General features: G+C 38.6%; 1 protein-coding gene across 3 annotated transcripts in view; it reads left to right on the top strand.

Annotated features, from left to right (window-relative positions):
- The first annotated feature begins 223 nt into the window (after window positions 1-223).
- The window catches only part of aldh1a3 (aldehyde dehydrogenase 1 family, member A3), a 41967-nt gene continuing 28911 nt past the window's right edge, over window positions 224-13279 (top strand). For 2 of the 3 annotated variants that reach the window (XM_043244089.1, XM_043244088.1), the window contains exon 1: window positions 224-1162. The gene's annotated coding sequence lies outside the window, so the exon portion shown is untranslated. The remainder of the gene's footprint in view (window positions 1163-13279) is intronic. The other variant, XM_043244087.1, reaches the window with a different exon arrangement.

Genomic DNA, 13279 nt, shown 5'->3' with positions numbered 1-13279 from the left:
AATTAAATGGAATATTATTGTCGCTTAATTGGAACTGGCCATCATTTTCTTCTTATTATGCACATGAAAGAAATCGCTTACACTTTTGCAATCAGTAACTTAATATTCTCATGATTTTTTTTATATATATATATATATATATATATATATATATATATATATATATATATATATATATATATATATATATATATAATAATTATTATTATTATTATTTTTTTTTTTTATTATATATATAAAAAAAAAATGCACTTAATAGTTTTTTTTCCCCTACAAAATCTAAGCTTTAGTCAAAGATCTGGATACCATTAAGTTAGTTCAGTTCGTTTGGCGCTTCTTCAAGAGTGCCGTTTAGTCAGATCAACTTCATTTTCTTTCCCCGTAATCTCAATCAAGGCGAGAGACTCTCACTTCTTTTCTCTGAACCGGTTGGAACACTAGCTGCCTTTCCTTCAGTCCGTGACGCAGTACAGCTTCAGCATTTCACCGCATCATGAACACACTTCAAGTGCATTAAAGTGACCTGCCACAGCGTTTAAATTATTTCCTTCTGAGTTCGGCACGGGGGGCGTCTCTGGGCGAGCGCTCGCTACCGTGAACGCGTTCAGAAGCGGGTGTGAAGGACTGATTCGAGAGCCGGGGGAATGTCACGCGGGACTAGTCTTTACTAATCGGAAGTCTTCCACAACTTCAACTACTGAATGTATATAATCTGCTGTTTCACATGTACGTGTGCGCGCGTGAATAAATGGATCTCATGGTGTCCCCCGTTTGTTATTTTTCAAAGTCTCATTGCTGTGCTTTGAAGCAGTGATTGTGCCGTGCTCATTGATTTGCATCCATCTTTTCTAGAGTTTGATGACTTTCTAATAAAATGTCTGAGAAATACGCTGATTTCATTGTTCGTTTGGTAACTGTATGTCTTCTGGGTTTTGCTGTCATTGCAGTCTTTCATTTTAACAGCGCTGTTTAAAAACCCCCGGTGGTTTTACGTTAGGAATCCTTCAGGTAAGACGCAACATCCAATCAAAATTGACCTCATTTATGTTTTTTGAATGTCTGTAATCTTTAGGAAGACGTCTTGTTCTTGTTCTTGTTTTTTCAGCTGACGTCACAAATACTTCTTACTGCTTTGGCCTCTTCATCCATCTGCTTTCGTTTGGTACGTAATGCCACTTTTTAATTTTGTTAATCCCATGTCTCTCAAAAATACGTCAGGTCACGAAAAGTAAACGCTGCATTTACTTGTATGCTTTAGCATATGTTTTTCTTGGGAAGTGCAACATTAATTTATCTTCCGAAACAAACATCTCCTGCTTTATCAGTTCATCCAAATTAAAAATGAGGTCCGTGGTCTAATTTATGAGATTTATTCAATCATTTATCATCTTCTCATCACATTTCTGCTTTTAGAATGACTTTCATTTGTTTTTGTTTATTTATGCTTTTATAAACTGAGGAACATGCACATTTTTTTCTGTTTGCAATCAGCTGTTATTTATTTTATTATATCATAGTAATTTGGTAATTTATTAACTTTTGCAAACTGTTGGAATCAAGTCATTATAGTGTAGTTTATTTAATTGTATATGTATTTATTTTATATATATATATATATATATATATATATATATATATATATATACACACATACACACACATATATATATATATATATATATATATATATATATATATATATATATATATATATATATATATATATATATATAATGAACTGAGGACTGTTTGAAACTATGGTAACACTTCACAATATTTTCTAATATTAATGTAATAACTTATTTATTTATTAATGTATTAACAGCATTTATTAATCTTGTTAATGTTAGTTAAATAAAAATACTATCATTAATCAATGCATCGTTCACAGTGCATTAACTAAAGTTAACAAACTTATGATTTTAATAACGTTCCAGCAAATGTTAAAATTAGCAATAACTAAGATTAATAAATGCTCTAGAAGTATTGTTCATTCTTCGTTCATGTTTACTAATGTTGTTAACCGATTAACCTTATTGTAAAGTGTTCAGCAGTTATTACTTTATTATAACACATAATGCATTCGTCCATAGCTTCGCATTTTTTATTGATAGATCAGTCCCTTGACGGTGAGATAAAGCAGCCAGGTTCCCAGCTGTGAAATCCGAGTTTAGTTTTCCGAGCCTGGGAATATTCGGTAACCTCTTAAAACCCTGCGGTGCGCGGCGTCAGGTTTTCCCGTGATCCCAGGCTCGCATCTCACCGTCATGCCTCCCAAAGCGAAGCTCTGGCGCCGCTTGAGAGGAAAGCTCACCCCGCGCCGCGTTATCTCAGCACGGCCACAGGCGACGCCTGGCAGCGACCCGCCGCTTCTTCCACGGATCCCCGCGTATTGTTTGCCGGGGAGCGGCTGGCGTTCCGTTGGAAAGCGATCCCCCCCCCGATCCCTCTCGCTTTCCCAGGAATGCCGTTCTCGAATAAAAAGGGGTTTCTGCTTTCCTGCTCTCCTCTCGAGCCGAGCCCGTGCCAGAACTCGGCAGTGACCTAAGAACGCCGCGATGTATCTGTAGCACAAAAACACGGGCCGCTATCGTTTATCGAATCGCAGGTAACGTTACACGATAAAACAATGGCATCTCTCTGTAAGGCCGCGTTTCCTTGCAGACGCGAGGAACAATGCGGCTATTGTTGGCGCTCCTGCCGGATGGATGGTGTCCTCGGCCGCGCTGGAAACGGCTCTTCCTTCGGCTTCAGGGAAACTCCCTGTCTGTGGGCGTATATCTGTGCGGAAGAGGACCGATGCATTTGAATGCGTGGGTCGTCTGGAACTGGCTGGCCCGAAGCGGACCGGGGGAAATATGCAAAGCGCACTCAGCGGGGCTTTATGTGTTTTACATCCCGGTTATCGCTGAGTGTGTGGGAAGAGGCCGTTACTGTGAAGGTCATTAGGATCGTCAGCCTGTAACGGTGACATTTCTGCCGTATTGTATCGCTCGTAATTAGAGTTGGTGATCATGAAACTTAACTCGTCCGAGCTTTACAGTAAATACAGTGTTATTAATTAATGCAAAATAAACGGTGTACTGTAAGTAGCCCCATTAGTTCGAATGATTAAAATTCCATGTTCGATTCTCTTCTGTGTATCTTTTAATTATTTGCAAGCAGGGCTGGATGAAGCTTCTGGGCTTTTTGTTTTGTTCGCAGGTCATTTTTAGGTCGTCGTCGTTAGTAAGCCGTTGACGATGATTGTTATTATAATAAGCATTTTTGTCTTGGTCTTTATGAGCTGGTTGAAAACAGCATGCTTTGTTTTATTTACAGTATGTCAGTTTTATTTAGAAATAAAAAACACACCCCAAAAAAAAATCATGATCAATTAACATTGACAATATTTGAAAAAAAGGCTTTTAGACCAGGTTGAAAAATTTATATAAAACATTCTTCATTTTATGTGTGAAACGCAATTGTGAATAAGCACATGTACATACTTTTAAAGTTGTATGCATTTTTAATTGTATTTCTATATATTTTTATATAAAAATATTTTTATATATATTTTTATAATATATATCATATATTAATATTTTTCCCATTTTTTAAGCTATTGCATTTAGATTTTTATAATTAAGATTTAGATTTTTATAATTTTACTATTTACAAGAGTTATGAAATTCAACCCACACTGTAAACTTTGCAAACGTAAATATTTTAGTTGAATTGTAATTACATACTTTAGTGAGTGCCTTTATCGTATTTAAAAATGTTAGTTTAAGCCACGACAAGGCATAAGATAAATTATGACGTTTAAGCAGCTTTTATAAAAAATGTTTCAGTAATAAACATTACAGGGAGAGATCTTTAGAGAAAACAATGGCACTGCGTTATTTAAGATATGACAGTGCAAGTTATTTTCAACAGAGACTGCTAAAACATGCCTTTGATTCTGGGACTGGGACTTTAAAATGCTATTTAAAAAAACAATATATGCATACAATAAAATGGACGACATTTAGCCGAGATACAATTATCAAAGTGAAGTTAATGCATGCTACTAAACAAAAAAAAACAGTTTTTGAAATATTTACGGTATTTATCTTCATGGAACATGATCTTAAGCTTATTTAGGCGATGTCCTAATGATAACTGGAGTAAAATAAAAATCTTTAATTTTGAGCCAAACAATATATAGCTTGTAGGTCCATTTGTCCCAGAGTCGCAGTCCCCTGGGTCACGCTTCCGTGACGGCGCGCGGAAGCACAAAGGCGTTTTTTCTCCTCCACTCACCTGTTCCGGTACCGTTTTTTATCAGGTCTTCATTTAGCTGGTGAAAGAAAGCCCAGACTGGGGCTCATGCGGGACGTGGCGGAGCAGAACGGAGTGAAAGGCCAGCAGTGAGTCGCTCCCTCCCTCTGGACCGCAGGAATAAAAGCCCGCGACCGGAGAGCTCGAGACTGTCGGCCTTTGTGCTCTCGCACCGGTGTAATGTAAAGCCCCTGATTTTAAGAGCAGCTACAGGTGCATCGGGGGAATGAGACTATAGAAGGTCGTCTCTCATTAACGGAGAGAGAGAGGGGCCGCTGTGGGACAGCAGATGTGTAGTCTTAATAACAGACGCAATGCGCGGGAATCCACTGTACTGAGATTCAATGAAAAACATCACGTGCTTCTCATGATCTCGGAGACCTCGTCGACCCGAAGGCCTCTGGTAAAATGCTTGAAATTTTTTCAGAATAATAGCCTATGAACACACAGACTACCAGCAAAAGTAAAGTGACTTATTCCGTTTATTGCGAAAGAGCGCGAGCGAAGAAGAGGAGCTGAACATTTATCGGACGCCATTTTTAACGACTAACAGTAACCCAGCTAACAAAATGCGCTCGAAGAACGTTTCGGTTACGAAAACGCTATTCCCGGATGTTCTCTGAGCGTTGAAAAGTCTACGCTACGCAAACGTTAAAGGAACATTCAATGATATCATTTCAATTACTGTTGGAATGTCGCTTTTGAATGAAAAAATATGTTCCGATAACGTTTTGCTAATGTTGACATTAGGTTCTGAAACTCATTTTTGAATGTTCTCGGAATGTGACCATTTAGGGAACATTACATTTTATAATTTCGCGTCATGGGAATGTTACTTTCAAAGGTTTTGGAACTTTCTTATCATCTTTAATGTTCTCTAAACATGGTTCATGTAACCTTTTTATGTTTTAGCTCAACATCTCTCTATAAAGTGATTATCTAGCTAATAAAATTAAGTTTTAAGACAATTTTGATAACATTCCCATGGTATTTCGTAATGTACTTTGAACATTAAAAACACCCATTGCTTAAAAAAAATTGGTTATGCGATTGCCAAGGAAATCATTTTGTAAGATCATATAAAAGAAAGTCTATAAAAACAAATCTCCAGCTAAAATGTTTTAGAAATAAACGGTCCATGAATGAGGTATTAATAATGTTTTCGTGAACATTTGTTTGAGAACGTTGTTAAAGATCAGAGGCCTGTTGCACAAATCCGGTTTGTGTTTCGTTTTTGGGCTCAAGAAGTTGGGTTGGTTTTTAGCGGGTTTTGTCACCATGGTAACTTAAGCTACACGGCTACCCTGTTCCAGAGCAGGTTTTATTCTGGGTTAGAGATGGCAAACCCGAACTGGACCAATCAGCTGTGAGTAAAGTGACATATATATATATATATATATATATATATATATATATATCTGAGGCAGTTATGCCATTCGCCCATATCGCTCACTTTAAATTAAAGCAGTTTGGAGTAGAAGAACAAAAGTTTGGAGACAAAAATTACAAAAGCATGCGTTCTAGAGTTAATCACAAAGTCTGGATCAACAGAGACCATTTATATCTTAGCTTTGTGAGCACTCTGAACCCGATCTCAGAGTCTAAACCTACTCTGAAACACAGTTTTTTCACCCATTTTACGCAACAGAAAACCGATAACGTTGATCGAATATTCTATCAATGTTTCCGGCAGCACGTTTGTTCATAACTTCGTCAGAACCTTCCCAGAACATCAGTCATGAAGTTCTGAGATCATTCCCTGTTAGCTGGTAATATCCCTTGATGCAGACTACTTGAGTTTTTGTCAAATTGAATATTTTGGATGAACCACGTACCTGATTCCTGTAGTTCATAAGTGAAATTGACGAGACAAGAACGGTTTGCCTTTTTTGCGTTTTCAACATATTTTGCCTAGGTTTAGAGCTTCAATAAGGCTTTTTGTTGTCTGTTTGAAATGCAGGCTCCCCTTTAATTCTGTGTAGAATGGTCTTGCGTTCTTAATTGTGGGTTCGGGAGAAAATACGAGGTTGATTTAAAGACCTTTGTCCCGTTTTAATAGCCCAGGCTCTTTGATCCAGTGGAAAACCCCACAGTCAAACATAACCAGGCAGTGCAGGCCTCATGTTATCTTTAGCAGAAAAAAAAAAAAATCATTACATATGAAGCATGAGCATATGTCGCGCAGATGACAGCGATGAGCCCCGACCAGAGTCGCACTGAGGATCCAGCTGAGGACGTGAGCGTCTTTTATTGCCTCTGATATTGTCTCCTGCTGCTCGTGTGAGTGACTCATAAAGCGATGCCACAGATTTCAGACGGGAGTCTGTGAACAGATGCACACTGTTAGCGCTCGTTTTCATGCTAACCAGTCTAGCGCTCTTGGTTTTGCATGATGCTAGTGATTGTGTCGCTGATTATTATCAGATCGTTATGTCTTCTGGGCCACTTTTTATAATGTCCATGAAGTGCTTTCTGAAGCCCAGCTGTCTGGGGTTGATTCACAGTGAACATTTGGACTGATAAGATGGTCTAAGCTGGTAAAAACAGATCAGGATAACTAGTTGGCAGGCCTGGGAGACTAGTTACCCTAGTTAACCCCCTTTGGCTGGTCTAAGCAGCCTCTCTCTTGAGCGGAGGGTTATGTTCGTACATTTTGTACTTAAGCGTATTTGATTAATCCGTATATGATGTTATTAAATTGAGTAATTGTAAAAGGTTTAATACAATTTGGCTTTTGTTTGGTGGTTTTTGAGGGGAGATGTATGCGTCTGAATTATATGAATTAATTAGTCAGCATATCGTGCAATTTCAAATCATAAGATAATTTTTATTTCATTTTTAATCATCTTTACTTTTCATATACCACAAAATATTATGCCTTTTAATATATTTTTAGTTTAAGGAAATTTAAAATTTTTGTAATAGGTTTTCATTTATTTTATATATTTAAATATATTTTGTATTAAATGTACGTTTTGTATCAAATATTCAAATGGAAAAAAATCCAAAATGTATTTGCATTTTTCAATGAAGTGAAATATTTTATTTGCGTTATATTTTGAATCCGCTTCAGTTTACGCGTAAATATAAAATGGCAAATAGCCATTCCAACTCAAATCGGCCACAGCAATGGCGCGGTGCCTCCGTCAGCGATGGGCTTGCGGCTGAGGTTAGAAGCGCTTTATTTGTTGGTTTGCGCTGGCAGGAACGAGGCGGCCGTGGGTGTAATGGTTTATGTCAGAACTCGCAGGCCTCTCGTTTAACGTTTAGCTCATCAAGGTTAACGTGCTCCTCGGCGCATGTGTTTCGGTTTAAGGGCTTCCATTCTTAAACCCGACTCCGTCGCTTGTGTGCCAGAGATTAAAAGCATTTGCTTTGCAAATGATCATGATTTCCCATTGGAACGCGTCCCACGTCGAGCCCCGCGGAAGGTTTCCCATAAGCTGGCGTGCCATTGCGCTGATGCCAAACCCCTTGTGCTCTCGTCCTCGGTGAGCACCGTTTTGTTTTGTCCCGCTGGATTTGCTGACGAAATATCAAGTGACACCATAATTTGATCAGTGTTCAATAAAAAGGGGTCGCGAGGGCCGGATCCAGAAAGCGGCGAGCCGGGTTAGACGCTCATGCAGAGACGCCGAGTTCTCAGTGGAGACCTGCTTTCCCACAAACTCAAAAAAAGAAGAGGTCCGGTGGGTTTTCTGTCGGAGAGCAGCTCAGATAAAAACGCCAACTAAGTGTTTCGTCATTTTCATCGCCCTTGATTCCAGAAATATTTTCTCTTCAGTCTTTTTGTGAAATCTCGCGCCAATCGCTCGGATCATGACATCGCGAACTTTGATTTAGAGCTTTCAAAAAACCTCAGCGTCGTGAACTTTGAATCTAAAACAATGGTACAGTTGACTTTTTATATATACACGTAACTCAATGCATTTGGAGGTTATTGCGAAATCGCATTATGCTTAACGAGTTTAGAACGCAGCTTATTCGAAGATTCCACTGTTGCCATGGAAACCTTGGAACGCGTAGAACTCTAAAGTAAACAATAAGCATTGAGTTCTTATGCATTCCATGGTTCTCATGGCAACAGCGGATTCTCTGATTGGTGGATCTGATTTAAGCTGCATTTTTTCATTGAGAGTTTGGCTGTTTTTTTTTTAAATATATTTATTTAATATGACATTGTTATTCAACCGCCACGTTCTTGTTTCTACAGAAGCAGATCCCGTTCCTAAAAAAGCTCAGAGTTTATGATCGATCCGTCATAAAGCATTTATTCATTACTGTTAGTTTTGACTAGGCCTTAATTTTCCTTAAAAAAAAATATTGAGAAGGCAAGGGAAGACGAAAAAAAATTCAAATTTCATAAAAGTACTTTTTATATTTTCTTTCTGGTAAAATTGTGTATTATATTTTATTTTAGTGCTGTCAAATGATTAATCGTATTAATAACATCCAAAATAAATGTCTTTTTTGACATAATATATATGTGTGTGTGTGTGTGTGTGTGTGTGTATATTTATGTATATATAAGGACACACACATAAAGCATTTTGAAAATTAAAATTTCACATTTATATTCATTAAATTTATATTAAATATAAATGTATTTAATATATAAGAGTAGCATACTTTCCTCAAATAAGTACATTCAAAAAATGAAAAAAATATATAATTAATAAGTGCATTAACACAAACCAGCACTGATTAATTAATAGAGCACAAGCTAAAAACTTTAAATCATCTCAGTAGTTAACATTGTGCAATATAATGTGTACACGATATACTTGTATTGTATTTAATGCACCTATTATCATGAACATGCAAAGCAAGTGTTGATTAATTCACATGATTACGTGACGATGCTTCTTCAGTGACCTGTAGCGTGAAGCTAGCTCAGACATGCTGCCATCTCTATTATGAAAAGCCTCAATGTACGAGCTGCGGTCTGCAGCCGTCACAGCACCTGTGGAGAGGATCGATTTAATGCGTGTCTCATTAAAAAAAAACCCCAAGCCTAGCTTGTGTTTCATCAACCGCAACCGCAGTCCTTTCAGTGTTTATTTCCTACTCTTAAATAAGCCGTTTCGTCGGTCGGACGCCTGTTCCTTTCGCTTGGGGAGGAATAACTGAAGCCCTCGTCGCAGCAAGTTTGAGTCACGTAACAATAGCTAGCACTGACGTCGTGGCCGAGAGGTACGGGCTTCGCCAGGCCAAAAGTGAGATGTAAACAGTGTTCGGTCATTCAGTCGTCTTTTGACAAGGAGCCCTGCATGTAGTCACAATGCGGCTCAGTTCCCCGGCTCCCCCGCGACACAGTATCTAGCGGGCCACGTTTCAGCACAAGACCTCGCTTTAGCAGCAAATCACGAATCTGACTGAAATGAGGACGACTGCCTCAAACCTGACTTTTAACCAGATTTAATAAAGGAGAGGAAAGGAAGCCGAAGAGCTCGACCTCTTGACCTCTTGAGTCAAGTCCGTGTTATTTTAGCAGTATTTATAGGTTTTTATTATTATTTTAAACTAGCTTTTATTTTGATATTTTCAGGTCGGTTTTATGTCAGTTTAAATGTTGTTTTGTCATTTTTAGGTTGTTTTTTTTTATTTTAATTTAATGTGACTTTAGTATATTGTTTCGAAATATAATTAAAATCTAATTATTAAAATGTTTAATATTTACTTTCATTTCATTTTTAGTTTTTAACATACATGCTTGGGTTGGATGGGGTTTTTGCCATTTTGATTGCATTTAAAAAATAAAATGCTATAATATTTTATATTATTTTTAGTGCTTTCAAACAATTAATCGTGGTTAATCACATCCATAATAAAAGTTTTCGTTCACATAATGTGTGTATATACAGTATGTTGTGTATATATAAATGCAAACACATGCATGTATATATTTAATCATGTTTATATATTAAAATATATTTATAATATAAATGAATACATAAAAGTTTAATATATACTTAAACGTGTATATACTGTATATGCGTGCATACATATGTAATATAAGCAAAAACATTTATTTTGGATGCTATTAATCATCTGATTATATTTTATATTTTAATTTCAGCTTTAATTCAATTAACATTTTTCGTTTTTGTGCCGGATTTGAGCTTTTGAAGTCATTTTAAAAATGATACCCACTTAATAAAATGCAGGAATTTTAATTTCATGATGTTCGGTTTCGATTGAATTTTTCTTGAACGCTAGTTACAGTAATAGGACCGATTATACTATCAGTTATACAGAGCAGGAATTAGATTTATAAGCAGAATTGTTAAATTCCTTACGGTTGCCTTTCCTGCGCTGTGGTGTTTTATTATATATCTTTTTTTTTTGCCACGTCTCTTGGCTTTACTGACCTTGTCATCTTTGCCCGAACAAAGCTGCTACTTTTGGTGACAGGAAATCCGAAACCGTTCTTGTAATATGGCCTTGAGAAATGATTTACACACACACACACAGACACACACACACACAGACAGACACACACACACACACACACACACACACACAGACAGACAGACACACAACTCACACACACAGACAGACACACACACACACACAGACAGACACACAGACAGACAGACACACAACTCACACACACAGACAGACACACACACACACACACAGACATACACACACAGACACAGACACACACACAGACACACACACACACAGACACACACACACACACACAGACAGACACACACACAGACACACACACACACAGACAGACACACACACACACACAGACAGACACACACACACACACAGACACACAGACACACACACACACACACACACACACACACAGACACACACACACACACACAGACAGACACACACACACACACACACAGACAGACACACACACACACACACACACACAGACACACACACAGACAGACACACACACAGACACACACACACACACACACAGACACACACACACACACAGACACACACACAGACAGACACACACACACAGACACACACACACACACACACACACACACACACACACACACACACACACACAGACACACACACACACACACACACACACACACACACACACACACACACACACACACACACACACAGACAGACACACACACACACACACACACACACACACACACACACACACACACACAGACACACACACACACACACAGACAGACACACACACACACACACACACACACACACACACACACACACACACACACACACACACACACACACACAGACAGACAGACACACACACAGACAGACACACACACACAGACAGACACACACACAGACAGACACACACACAAACACACAGACAGACACACACACACACACACAGACAGACACACACACACACACACACAGACACACACACACACACAGACACACACACACACAGACACACACACACACACACACACAGACACACACACAGACAGACACAGACACACACACAGACAGACACACACACAGACAGACACACACACACACAGACAGACAGACACACACACACACACACACACACACACACAGACACAGACAGACACACACACACACACACACACACACACACAGACACACACACACAGACACAGACAGACACACAGAGACAGACAGACACACACACAGACAGACACACACACACACACAGACAGACACACACACACAGACAGACACACACACAGACAGACACACACACAAACACACAGACAGACACACACACAAACACACAGACAGACACACACACACAGAGACACACACAGACACACACACACACAGACATACACACACACAAGACTTTAGTAATGGCTGTTTAAAATCAGCTTTTTCAAATAAACTAGTGATATAATAATAATGTTTTTACTGTATGATCACATGGGAGCAGCCTTAGTGAGCGCAGGAGACATAAAAAAACAAAATGTAGCTTATGTACAGAAAATAATGAAAATGCAGACATTTAATATTTTTAAAAAAGTATTAAATGGCCAATAATTGTTCCGTTTTGTCATAATCTCGTTTGCCGCCGCGTTGCAGTAGTGAAAAGGAAGAAGAAAAAAAAAAGTGAATGCTGCAATTTCACAAAACTGTCCACAACCAGGTAATTTCATCAAGCATGAAACGCGAGCCCCGACCCGAGAAAACCAGCGATGACGGACGCTATATCTAAGGTCCTTTTGTGGGACAGTTTTTCTCAATAAGCTTGCAAATTGCTCTGATCTTAAACACAAAGCGCTCCCTGACTCGAGCGGCGATGGAGAAGAGAAGAGAGGTGAGGAGAGTCGAGTCGACTTCAAAGAGCAGACGCGGCGGCAGGCGCAGGTCAAAGCCTGGGAGCCCTTCCTCAATCCCAGAAAAATAAAGAAGAGGGAGTCAAAACCATCTCTTTATCGTTTTAGAATCCGAAGGCTGTTCTTTATGGGAGCATGTAGACTAAAAAAGTTTTTCCTTGGCATCGTGAAGCGCCTTTATGTTTAAGAGGGGGGAAAAATAGTTATAGAAACTACTTTTACTCGTCGAAGGAAACAACTGCGAAGTAGCATGTACTCCAGTAATATTTATTTAAACTTCGTAGAGCCATTTTAAAGGAACATTTAAATGAACAGTTCACCCCCCCAAAAAAATTCAATTGGCTTAAAAAATGTTGCTCAGCAGTCAATGGGTGCCGTCAGAACCAGAGTCCGAACAGCTGTTTAAAAATATTGCAATGATCCATCGGTTAAGGTCAAAAGCCACACAAATCCATCATCAACACGCTTAAACGTCTCTTCTGGCCGATGTGGTCCACAATCTATAATAAATATTTTTTATCTCTTTTATCTTTCACTGGAGGAAGCAATATAATGGGCTCTAATATAAAGTTAAAATGTCTTGTTTGATTTGTTTCTTGCAAACACGCCGCCTTTCCCTTCAAAGGCATTAACAATAGACTGGAGCGCTGAGCATTGTTGAT

Source organism: Puntigrus tetrazona, chromosome 7 (genome assembly GCF_018831695.1).
Source record: "Puntigrus tetrazona isolate hp1 chromosome 7, ASM1883169v1, whole genome shotgun sequence".
Taxonomy (NCBI): Eukaryota; Metazoa; Chordata; class Actinopteri; order Cypriniformes; family Cyprinidae; genus Puntigrus; species Puntigrus tetrazona.
Note: the sequence above shows the minus strand (reverse complement) of the source record. Positions and strands in the feature narration are given on the sequence as shown.